Source organism: Mizuhopecten yessoensis, unplaced genomic scaffold (assembly GCF_002113885.1).
Source record: "Mizuhopecten yessoensis strain PY_sf001 unplaced genomic scaffold, ASM211388v2 scaffold9341, whole genome shotgun sequence".
In the NCBI taxonomy this organism is placed as follows: domain Eukaryota; kingdom Metazoa; phylum Mollusca; class Bivalvia; order Pectinida; family Pectinidae; genus Mizuhopecten; species Mizuhopecten yessoensis.
In genome coordinates this window covers 284,906-298,613 of record NW_018407999.1, presented here as the reverse complement: position 1 = coordinate 298,613, position 13,708 = coordinate 284,906, and positions in this window count along the sequence as shown.

The window sequence follows — 13,708 nt, the reverse complement described above, 5'->3', positions numbered from 1 at the left end:
CCATCCGGTACAAGTGATGTTCCAACACAGATTTCGACAGGAGATGGTCAAATAACAATGGCTTCGTCCAGAACATCGGCAACAACCGTGAGAAAATCGACTACTTCGTCTGTTTTAGCGAAATCATCGACTGCTCCCACAACGACAGCGACAATCGCGACTACTTCGTCTGTTACAGCGAAATCTTCGTCTGCTCCGAGAACATCGGCAACAACCGANGTCACATAACAATGGCTTCGTCAAGTACCGTGGATGTTCCATTTGAACTGTCCACAAAAGATGCATACGCTACAATGACTGTGTCCAGCACAATGAACGTACCAACAGAAGTTTCGACACAAGATGAATATATTTTAATGACTTCATCAAGTACAATTGATGTTCCATCTGAAGTTTCAACAAAAGATGGATACGATTCAATGTCTTCGTCCAGCACAGTGCATACTCCAACAAAAGTTTCGACAGAAGATGATTATCATACAATGTCGTCGTCTGCTACAATATTTGTCCCATCTGACCATTCGACAAACGATGAATACGTGACAATGACCCCATCCAGTACAAGTGATGTTCCAACACAAGTTTCGACAGGAGATGGTCACATAACAATGGCTTCATCAAGTACCGTAGATGTTCCATCTGAACTGTCCACGAAAGATAAATACGCTACAATGACTGTGTCCAGCACAATGAATGTCCCAACAGAAGGTTCGACAAAAGATGAATACGTGACAATGACCCCGTNTGAATAAGTCAACTACTTTCTCTAATACAGCGAAATCCTCGACTGCTCCGACAACATCGGCAACAACCGTGAATAAGTCAACTACTTCGTCTGTTACAGCGAAATCTTCGACTGCTCTGACAACATCGGCAACAACCGTGAATAAGTCAACTACTTTCTCTAATACAGCGAAATCCTCGACTGCTCCGACAACATCGGCAACAACCGTGAATAAGTCAACTACTTTCTCTAATACAGCGAAATCCTCGACTTCTCCGACAACATTGGCAATAACCGTGAAGAAATCAACTTCTTCGTCTGTTACAGCGAAATTTTCGACTGCTCCGACAACATCGGCAACAACAGTGAAGAAATTGACTACTTCCTCTGAAACAGCGAAATCCTCGACTGCTCCGACAACATCGATAACAACCGTGAAGAAATCAACGACTTCGTCTGTTACAGCAAAATCATCTACTGTTCCGACAACATCGGTCACATCAGTGAAAGAATCTTCTACTCTCTCGACAACTGAAAGTCCTAAAGACATTATAACGACTGTCACTACAACGACAAAGCGTAGTGCTATTGCGAAGGCCGCAGAATTAGGAAATATCGCTTTAGGACTAGAGAACGGCTGCAATATGTCCTTTGTATCGTCGCTCTGTTTGCTAATTGCCTTTTTGTCGTATTTTGTTGGTGTCAATTTTTAAACTCTAGAATATATTCTTATTTTATAAGGCAATATCTAATACCAGATGTTGGCGGCAGTGAGCATGGAACAATAAATTATGAAATTGTTATTTGGAAATCACACAAACTTTACATTGCTTTGTAATTCACTGCTAACAAATAGCATAGCCTTCAGAGCCAACCAAGCTGCTGCACATACTGATAAGTGTTGTTAAGTAGGTTTTTTGGTCTTTTGTTTTTCCTTTTGGTGTTAAGTTTAGTAATAGGTGATTGCTATTGTAGTAGAAGATTTGTTTTCCGCTGTGGACATTTAGCTCAGCTCACGCCTTCAAACGAGTGTAGGGCGTGAAACTTCACTTCGGAACACAGCGACATGTTATACAGTACATTTTGCATCAACATTGTCTAGAAGATGATGCCAATTTTTATTATGAAATTCAGGTCAAAATACGAATATATCAACTCGCAAAATTCTGTAATTTTACAGTTTCCAGGCTTATAATTTTTACTGATTAGCAGTATACTGTCTAATTCTTAACAGAAATTAATACTTATGTGTTTTACTAACTGCTTAATAAAATTGTCCAAATGAACAAGACGATATTTGAATCCTAAAACGCTGATATTGTTAATCCCCTTTACAGTTACTTACTGATTTGATGTGACCTCTCTCGTGACGTCACGACATGGATAAGTTATTTTTCGCATCAAGATGGCTGGAATGTAGCATAACTACATATAACTGTCACAAAAAAAGATGATTTATTTCGGGAAACTTTTGAATATGTAAGATAACTATTGTGAACATTTTCAGTGGACCTTGGAGAGATCATGTGTTTCGCGTGCTTGTTAATTAGAAGATATATTATTTTTTCATTGATTCTGATAAATGGTTCAGAACTATCCAATGTACACTAATTGCTCAATGTAATTTATGTTATATATTTTTATACATCTAAATTGATTATAACACTAACCTATTAATGGTATATGTCCTCTCTTGGCCTCAAAATATTTAAAAAGTGGTGTTTTTTTCAGAAAAATAAGGCAAAGTTTCCCCCTTTCAGTGTCATTTCACCCCAGTGTCAAAACATCATAGATACCCTAGATAGACAAGTAGCATGGACTGCAATGTGTTTGCTTTAGGTTATTCAAGCATAAAATGTCAAGGGAGGACCTACCTGAAATTGAAACTATTTGGTATGTTTGCTATTTATACGTATATTTTGCCGTAGAAAATTATGCACATTATTATTATTATATATTTTTAATAGTTGTTTGAAATTCGGACTAGTACTAGTATCGACAAAATTCTCATTTCGAGTATGCTTTCTGCTGTCATGTAAATATTGTGTTGTAAATACCTATGCAAAACCTTTTTAACTAATGAAATAATTGTTAAAAAAAGTTGCCCATAATAACTTTTCTCGCCACTTGTGAACCCTATTTCTCCTGCTGAAAAAAATGTCATTTAACTGACGGAACAAATTTTGTCCCAAAAAGGCTGTCTCTGTTTATAAATGGGTGGGTTATGGAGTTTTAACTAAAATCGGGTGAACGAAGAATATATTTTGATGTGGTAAAACACAAAATATAACTATATTTTTTTCTGAAAGATAAGTTCAACCTAAAAAATATATGTCTATATAGTTCCTAAAAAGGAAAAGATAAATGGGTGTTTAAGGTCTTTTAGCTCACGGAATGGTTAAATTCTCGTTGATAAAAATTATAAAGATGGTTGTTGTTTTTGGTAGCAAACACATATACATATATATGTGCTTGGAGTGCTTGGATAGGGCGTTTTCAAGTTGAGAATACCTGTGCCTTATCGTTTTTGTTGAATGACGAGCAAAATATGTTTAAATCAAACATAATATGTATTCAAATAAATAAAATATGAAGTCATGATCTAAGAAGTAATTTTGATAATAGGTTTTCATTCAAACTTACAAAACAAAACGGAATTTGATTTTACAATTCCGTACGTATTATTACTGTTAACATAAAACATTAAGTGGCAATCTTACATCAGATTTTTCCACAAACGTTTTACAATGAATTTTAGAACTATAAAAGTTGAAATTGTCGCGGTGTGTAATTGCGCGATTTTTTGTCAATGTTGAAATCAACACGACAATTGACAATTCTAATACATAAGTGAATCAGTTCATAAGAGCGCCAATCTGTTAAACGATAACTTGCTTAAATTTAACTGTCCCTTAATGAGAACGGTAATACATTTCAGCTCTTTTTCATGATATAAAATACTTTCGGTCGCAATTTTTATTTTTTTTATTTTTTATGTAGGTCAAACACTATCAAAAAACTCTGCAATGGAGTAGATTGGCTTTCAAAAAGAACACCTATTTGCATTGCTAGAATGATGGCAATGTGACAGATTTGCATTTATGCTTAATGTGAATGTGTTAGTATCAACGTTAATTAAAGCTTCTATTATTGAAGATGTGTTCTTACGAATACTTTAAATAAGTAAATGGTATGAAGTAGTTGTAGGACGCCTAGTTCACGGGTACATTCTAACGGAAAACTAGTTGATAATCGGATTAACAGACAAAATGTTCATGGATTTAATAAAAAGTTGTAGCTCATTTTATTTCATCTTGAACTGTGTCGTATCATATTTTCACTGATAAACACATTGGATATTTCAACACATTGTATAGTGGTCGTGTCTAAACATCTAGAGGAAAACATTTTCGTTTCTGTGTAAAATCTTATTTCGGACAGTTTAATTAAACTTTTCTGAATTAATTTTGTTTTTTTATTCATTACAATTCACATATATTTAAATCACAGTTGTCTAGTTCGTTAAACCATAAGTGGTATTCTTATATTTATTGTGTAATATTGTGATGTTTCGTTCGTATCACGATATAAATTTTGCGTGGAGTCAATTAAGAGCCCCGTGTTCGAAGTACTCTAATGGCGTACTTATTCGTCACAATAGTATAATGTGGGTTGTTTTGATTGGACTCAAGAGTAGAGAAACAACACAGCTGGTAAAGTTCACAACTGTATTGAGTCCCAAAATCACATAAGAATATAGATACACAAAGGTATAGTCCACTACGCACTCAAGACTCAGGCTCAAGTCAGAGTCCTTCTCTTACTCTCGATCACGCCGTTTTATACCCTACTTGTTTTCTCCTATTTAAATATGAGATAATAACATCATAAGTGACACCAAAGTGGGCTTCCTCTGACATTTTTTGGGCACTTGGTTATTTCTTTCGCCTTAAAAGAAGTGCAGTCTAAATAAAATTAACTCATTAATAATAATAACTCATTAGCTATCTCTGCTAGTATAATTGTTCTCGCGAATGCGGTAACTTGATAACCTGATTAATAATAACTTATAAGATTTACTTCCCTTTTATAGCAATGTTCTTTACATTATTATCTAAAAGTGAATATATTCTTGAACAGACATCACATATGAAACCAGTAATATATTTATACATATACTGGGAAATCGCATTGAAGTGTTTATCATGCACAGGTTGCAGTCGTGAATAAATCAGGGATTTAAGTCGTATGTTTTCGGGTTAACACGTCACCGCGAGGTTGTCATATGTGCACTTCCAGTAGCCAATGAAAGGAGTTGTAACATGTCTGACAAATGTTTTCTTGATTTGTATTAAATGCAGTTAGGTACTGCAAAAATAAACTGGAAACGTTTTGTTTAACTTGTTGCTGTTCAACGAGGCACTGAATACAGCACCCTTTTAAGCAACCTCTTTTCGCGACTCCGATGTCCATACCACACTCAACGGTTTACATGATAGGTATGTGGTTGTGTCCGCAGACAAAGATTTCATTAACTTAATCTTTGTCTCCAGCCACTCTTATATTTCCTACTTGCAGAAAAAATTGGTAGGCTAGATAATCAAGGAAACACTGCCTATATATTTTCCAATTGTTTGAAAATTCTAAATACCAGCAAATCACGCTTCTGTATGGCAGTCTTTTCGAATATCCACTAATGATAAGGGTACGGACCCACCTCGTTTGTATTGAATATCAAAACTTAACAAAAATCTTCATAAACAACCCTTTATCGCTGGCTTTTCTTGTTGCTTAACTAAGCCATTATCCACACCTTTCACTTTCATTCTCAGGACCATTGATCAAGGGTGGCAGTCGTAATGCGATACGATTTCAACTGGGTACTCAAAAAAGTGGAATAAACTGTATTCGGATGTTTTTTTTAATTCAAAAGATTTTTTTTATCAATCTTGAACATCCTCCTCTCAAAAATGTTTTTTTCTATCAAAACGTTTGTCGTTTAGACCTTTCCACCACCATAACTCATACCAAATTAACGAAACGCCGAGTTCTCTTGTTTTGAGAATATTCTTTTCAAAAGAAGGCGTACGAAAATATAACTGTATGGTTGTAAATTATCCTTGAGTTTAATTTTTTTTTATTGAGTTCGGTGCCAATATTATCAAGCAGACTGTAGGCTTTTTCATTCTCTTTTGGCCGAGTTCCTTAAAGTTACATCAATATGTGTCGACGATGTGCTGTGCATACAAAACAAGAAATGCAATGACCACATCGACCACATCGATCGTGTATACCCTCGAAGCTTCAAATCATCGACTTCAGACGCTTTTCTAGATATTTATTTACTTCTAAGCTATACTATAAGCGGGACGATTTAAACTTTTCGATCGTGAAATTTTCCCTTTCTTGATAGCAGCATCCCTTTTCGCATACATTACATGTCGCACCTAATTCGGTACTGTAGAGCTTGCTCCGACTTTTCTGCGACTTCCGTGATAGATGTCGACTGCTGACGGTTAAACTTATAACATAAGGAGGACGGAACATAACTTTGATTCGACTTAAATTAACATGGCAGGAATCATAGATGAAGCAGAAGACGCTTACCCTTCCGGAACACCTGGTCTTTTTATCAATGTACTTTTTTTCAAGGGTACCCGTGTAAATTATCCTTTGATCATATTGTGCCCTAGTCTTATCGATTTTGAGTTCGAATTATGGTTTTAATTTGTCTTCCTCTGAAACGTGGTTAGAAGAGGAGCTAGCTATTAAAGTGTGCAGTATGTAGTCAAATATTTAGTGTTAACTATTACCCTACAACATCGTATCTAGTTTGAATTCGACACTTTGGGATCTTTACAAGTAAAAATATAAATGCAGACAATCAACATAGGGTGATTTCCAGTTTACTCAGCTGTAAATGAGTACGTGGTTGGGCAGTGTAGGATGCTAGCTGTGCACGGCGAAATAGCAGCACCGGCTGTATGCTCCCCATGGAGCTGAGAATTATACTGGCCGGTTGCAAAGGCCCTATAACCACGGATAATAGTTTGTGAACTGCTTTGAGACGACCTACGAACTAGGTTGTGATTAAGCAGTATATAGGAACCTCGAATTATTATTATTATTATTTCTAGAGAGGTCTAGTATTATCGCGTGTTCTTTTTGGTTATCATATTTCTGTAGCGAGCGACAGGGTAAGATTACACAGTACATACCAATCCAAAGTTGTTCAGCTTATACCTTGCTGCTGCTCACACTGTACCTAAATGTTTCTACAACCTTTCCTTTAACGAATGAACTGCTTTATATGAAATGTGGTTTTATTGTTCTATTAAAGACAATTGTGTATGTCAAAGTATGACATTAATGATTTATTATTCTAGCACTTATCTGGTTATATTGGAATGTTAAGAAATCATAGGAACCTGGTAATATAACCGTAACGCTTTATATCATTGATATAGTGTGGTATTATCAAAACAGCGAAGAAGGCACATTATTCAAAGCACTACTTTTATCCTATTTAACCCCAATCACATCAGATGCATGTTTTGGTGCTATCTTCAATACGACAATAAAGGTCATATTAATTCTAAACTCTGTGATGATTATCGTAGACTACAGTTTCACTGTGTTCTTTTCCTTAGTAATAACATATCAGTCTTTGCCTATTTGTGTACATATACAACATGTCAAAGTTGGACCAATGGTCTTGATCCTGTCGAAGTAACAGGACATTCTAGATGACTGTATCTTTTTGACCAATTAACAACATATCCGCGAATTTCTGCCGAGCTACTTTACAAAACATTAATTTAGAGAGACTAGAACATGACAGCCCGGAAAGAGGCCTTAATACATTCAAAACCAATTTATTTCTATTGTATTCTAATTTATTTGACTTTTAACTGGAGACACATAATTTTTCGTCATGATAAACTAGGGATACTTCAATCCAACCAGTATTTATATATATTTTTTTTTATATGCAGAGGGAATATAATATATGAAAATTAATAGATATATTTGTTGAAATTTGGATATTTACGTAAGTGTAAAGCTGTGTCAGGATCTTACGATCTATTCGCCTTAATCATAATTTGATGCCATGTTAAGGACTTTGAACAATTAAACCACAAAGCATGAAACAACTGAAAGACAAAGAATGTATTACTGACCATAACGCTAATATACCTGAAGGATAAAATGGTGCAACAACACAACAAAGGCATCATCTACAACTGGTCCAACTGAACACAACGCATGGTACAATTGTCCGACGAAGGCTGGTACAACTGGACATCGTGTTATGGTACAAACGTCTGACGAAGGCTGGTACAACTGGACATCGTGTTATGGTACAACTGACTGACGACGGCTGGTACAACTGGACATCGTGTTATGGTACAACTGTCTGACGAAGGCTGGTACAACTGGACATCGTGTTATGGTACAAACGTCTGACGAAGGCTGGTACAACTAGACATCGTGTTATGGTACAACTGACTGACGACGGCTGGTACAACTGGACATCGTGGTATGATACAACTGCCTGACGAAGGCTGGTACGACTGGACATCGTGGTATGGTACAACTGCCTGACGAAGGATGATACAACTGGACAATGTGGTATGGTACAACTGTCCGACGAAGGCTAGCACAACTGGACAATGTGGTATGGTACAACTGCCTGACGAAGGCTGGTACAACTGGACATCGTGTTATGATACAACTGCCTGACGAAGGCTGGTACAACTGGACATCGTGTTATGGTACAAAAGTCTGACGAAGGCAAGCACAACTGGACAACGTGGTATGATACAACTGCCTGACGAAGGCTGGTACAACTGGACATCGTGTTATGATACAACTGCCTGACGAAGGCTAGCACAACTGGACATCGTGTTATGATACAACTGCCTGACGAAGGCTGGTACAACTAGACAATGTGGTATGGTAAAACTGTCTGACGAAGGCTGGTCCAACTGGACAACGTGGTATGGTACAACTGTTGGACGAAGGCTGGTACAACTAGACATCGTGTTATGGTACAACTGACTGACGACGTCTGGTACAACTGGACATCGTGGTATGATACAACTGCCTGACGAAGGCTGGTACAACTGGACAACGACGAATGGTACAACTGTCTGACGAAAACTTGTACTACTGAACAACGACGCATGTCACAACTGTTTGACGAAGAAATGGTACTACTGAACAACGACGCATGTCACAACTGTTTGACGAAGGCTGGCACAACTGGACATCGTTGGGACAACGACGAATGGTACAACTGTCTGACGAAAACTTGGACTACTGAACAACGACGCATGTCACAACTGTCTGACGAAGACTTGTACTACTGAACAACGACGCATGTCACAACGGTTGGACGAAGGTTAGCACAACTAGACAATGTGTTATGGTACAACTGTTTGACGAAGGCTGGCACAACTGGACATCGTTGTATGATACAACTGTCTGACGAATGCTAGCACAACTAGACATCGTGGTATGGTACAACTGTCTGACGAAGGCTGGCACAACTGGACATCGTTGTATGATACAACGGTCTGACGAATGCTAGCACAACTAGACAATGTGTTATGGTACAACTGTTTGACGAAGGCTGGCACAACTGGATATCGTTGTATGGTACAACTGTCTGACGAAGGCTGGCACAACTGGACATCGTTGTATTATACAACGGTCTGACGAATGCTAGCACAACTGGTGCAACTGAACAACGATGTATGTCACAACTGTTTGACGAAGGCTGGCACAACTGGACATCGTTGTATGATACAACGGTCTGACGAATGCTAGCACAACTGGTGCAACTGAACAACGATGTATGTCACAACTGTTTGACGAAGGCTGGCACAACTGGACATTGTTGTATGATACAACTGTCTGACGAATGCTAGCACAACTAGACATCGTGGTATGGTACAACTGTCTGACGAAGGCTGGTACAACTGGATATCGTGGTATGATACAACTGTTTGACGAATGCTAGCACAACTAGACATCATGGTATGGTACAACTGTCTGACGAAGGCTGGCACAACTGGACATCGTTGTATGGTACAACTCTCTGACGAAGGATGGTACAACTGGATATCGTGGTATGATACAACTGTCTGACGAATGCTAGAACAACTGGTGCAACTGAACAACGATGCATGTCACAACTGTTTGACGAGGGCTGGCACAACTGGACATCGTTGTATGGGACAACTCTCTGACGAAGGCTGGTACAACTGGATATCGTGGTATGATACAACTGTCTGACGAATGCTAGCACAACTAGACATCGTGGTATGGTACAACTGTCTGACGAAGGCTGGTACAACTGGATATCGTGGTATGATACAACTGTCTGACGAATGCTACCACAACTGGTGCAACTGAACAACGATGCATGTCACAACTGTTTGACGAGGGCTGGCACAACTGGACATCGTTGTATGGGACAACTCTCTGACGAAGGCTGGTACAACTGGATATCGTGGTATGATACAACTGTCTGACGAATGCTAGCACAACTAGAAATCATGGTATGGTACAACTGTCTGACGAAGGCTGGTACAACTGGATATCGTGGTATGATACAACTGTCTGACGAATGCTAGCACAACTAGACATCATGGTATGGTACAACTGTCTGACGAAGGCTGGCACAACTGGACATCGTTGTATGATACAACTGTCTGACGAATGCTAGCACAACTGGTGCAACTGAACAACGATGCATCTCACAACTGTTTGACGAAGGCTGGCACAACTGGACATCGTTGTATGATACAACGGTCTGACGAATGCTAGCACAACTAGACAATGTGTTATGGTACAACTGTTTGACGAAGGCTGGCACAACTGGACATCGTTGTATGGTACAACTGTCTGACGAAGGCTAGTACAACTGGATATCGTGGTATGATACAACTGTCTGACGAATGCTAGCAAAACTGGTGCAACTGAAAAACGATGCATGTCACAACTGTTTGACGAAGACTTGTACTACTGAACAACGATGCATGTCACAACTGTCTGACGAAGATTTGTACTACTGAACAACGACGCATGTCACAACTCTCTGACGAAGGCTGGTACAACTGGATATCGTGGTATGATACAACTGTCTGACGAATGCTAGCAAAACTGGTGCAACTGAAAACCGATGCATGTCACAACTGTTTGACGAAGACTTGTACCACTGAACAACGATGCATGTCACAACTGTCTGACGAAGACTTGTACTGCTGAACAACGACGCATGTCACAACTGTCTGACGAAGACTTGTACTGCTGAACAACGACGCATGTCACAACTGTCTGACGAAGTCTGGCACAACTGGACATCGTTGTATGGTACAACTCTCTGACGAAGGCTGGTACAACTGGATATCGTGGTATGATACAACTGTCTGACGAATGCTAGCAAAACTGGTGCAACTGAAAACCGATGCATGTCACAACTGTTTGACGAAGACTTGTACCACTGAACAACGATGCATGTCACAACTGTCTGACGAAGACTTGTACTGCTGAACAACGACGCATGTCACAACTGTCTGACGAAGTCTGGCACAACTGGACATCGTTGTATGGTACAACTGTCTGACGAAGGCTAGTACAACTGGATATCGTGGTATGATACAACTGTCTGACGAATGCTAGCAAAACTGGTGCAACTGAAAACCGATGCATGTCACAACTGTTTGACGAAGACTTGTACCACTGAACAACGATGCATGTCACAACTGTCTGACGAAGACTTGTACTGCTGAACAACGACGCATGTCACAACTGTCTGACGAAGTCTGGCACAACTGGACATCGTTGTATGGTACAACTGTCTGACGAAGGCTGGTACAACTGGATATCGTGGCATGATACAACTGTCTGACGAATGCTAGCACAACTGGGGCAACTGAACAACGATGCATGTCACAACTGTTTGACGAAGACTTGTACCACTGAACAACGATGCATGTCACAACTGTCTGACGAAGACTTGTACTGCTGAACAACGACGCATGTCACAACTGTCTGACGAAGACTTGTACTGCTGAACAACGACGCATGTCACAACTGTCTGACGAAGTCTGGCACAACTGGACATCGTTGTATGGTACAACTGTCTGACGAAGGCTGGTACAAATGGATATCGTGGTATGATACAACTGTCTGACGAATGCTAGCACAACTGGGGCAACTGAACAACGATGCATGTCACAACTGTTTGACGAAGGCTGGCACAACTGGACATCGTTGTATGGTACAACTGTCTGACGAAGGCTGGTACAACTGGATATCGTGGCATGATACAACTGTCTGACGAATGCTAGCACAACTGGTGCAACTGAACAACGATGCATGTCACAACTGTCTGACGAAGACTTGTACTGCTGAACAACGACGCATGTCACAACTGTCTGACGAAGTCTGGCACAACTGGACATCGTTGTATGGTACAACTGTCTGACGAAGGCTGGTACAACTGGATATCGTGGTATGATACAACTGTCTGACGAATGCTAGCAAAACTGGTGCAACTGAAAAACGATGCATGTCACAACTGTTTGACGAAGACTTGTACTACTGAACAACGACGCATGTCACAACTGTCTGACGAAGATTTGTACTACTGAACAACGACGCATGTCACAACTGTCTGACGAAGACTTGTACTACTGAACAACGACGCATGTCACAACTGTCTGACGAAGATTTGTACTACTGAACAACGACGCATGTCACAACTGTCTGACGAAGACTTGTACTACTGAACAACGACGCATGTCACAACTGTCTGACGAAGATTTGTACTACTGAACAACGACGCATGTCACAACTGTCTGACGAAGACTTGTACTACTGAACAACGACGCATGTCACAACTGTCTGACGAAGATTTGTACTACTGAACAACGACGCATGTCACAACTGTCTGACGAAGATTTGTACTACTGAACAACGACGCATGTCACAACTGTCTGACGAAGACTTGTACTACTGAACAACGACGCATGTCACAACTGTCTGACGAAGATTTGTACTACTGAACAACGACGCATGTCACAACTGTCTGACGAAGACTTGTACTACTGAACAACGACGCATGTCACAACGGTTGGACGAAGGTTAGCACAACTAGACAATGTGTTATGGTACAACTGTTGGACGAAGGTTAGCACAACTAGACAATGTGTTATGGTACAACTGTTGGACGAAGGCTAGCACAACTAGACATCGTGGTATGGTACAATTGCTGGACGAAGGCTAGCACAACTGGACAACGACGAACGGTACAACTGTCCGACGAAAGCCGGTACAACTGGTGCAACTGAACAACGTCGTATGTCACAACTGTTTGACGAAGACTTGTACTACTGAACAACGAAGCATGTTACAACTTACTGACGAAGCCTGGTGCAACAGGAAAAAGAGGCATGGTATAACTGGCTGATAAAGGCTGCCGTAACCGATAATGAAGCATGATAAAACTAGCAGAAGAATGCTGTTGCAACTGGACAACATGGCTTCGTACAACTAGACGAAAAGGCAGTTATTTCTTTTGTTTCTATTATCACTGAAACCTTTATCCAACAAGAGGCCCAAGGGCCTTAGCGGTCACCTGAGTTATATCATAGGTACTGGTAGCTTTATTTTATTGTTTAGATGTGATGTGGAAATCAGCATGTAAACCAAGTGAAGTACAATACTTGTCATGTCATCAAAGGATAAGAATTTTAAAATATTTGTAAATGTTCCCTTTGGGGCCCCGCTCTAACCCCTGGGGATGGGGCAGGAATTCCAAGTTAACAATGTGATACCGTCATCCACCAAAGATGATTCTCACCAAGTAAAAATAATTTCGAACAGAAAATTGTCAAAATATACCCAAAAGTGTTGTTTCCCTATATAAACTATAGTAAACTTTACCCCCTCCCCAAGGGAGAACGGATAGCT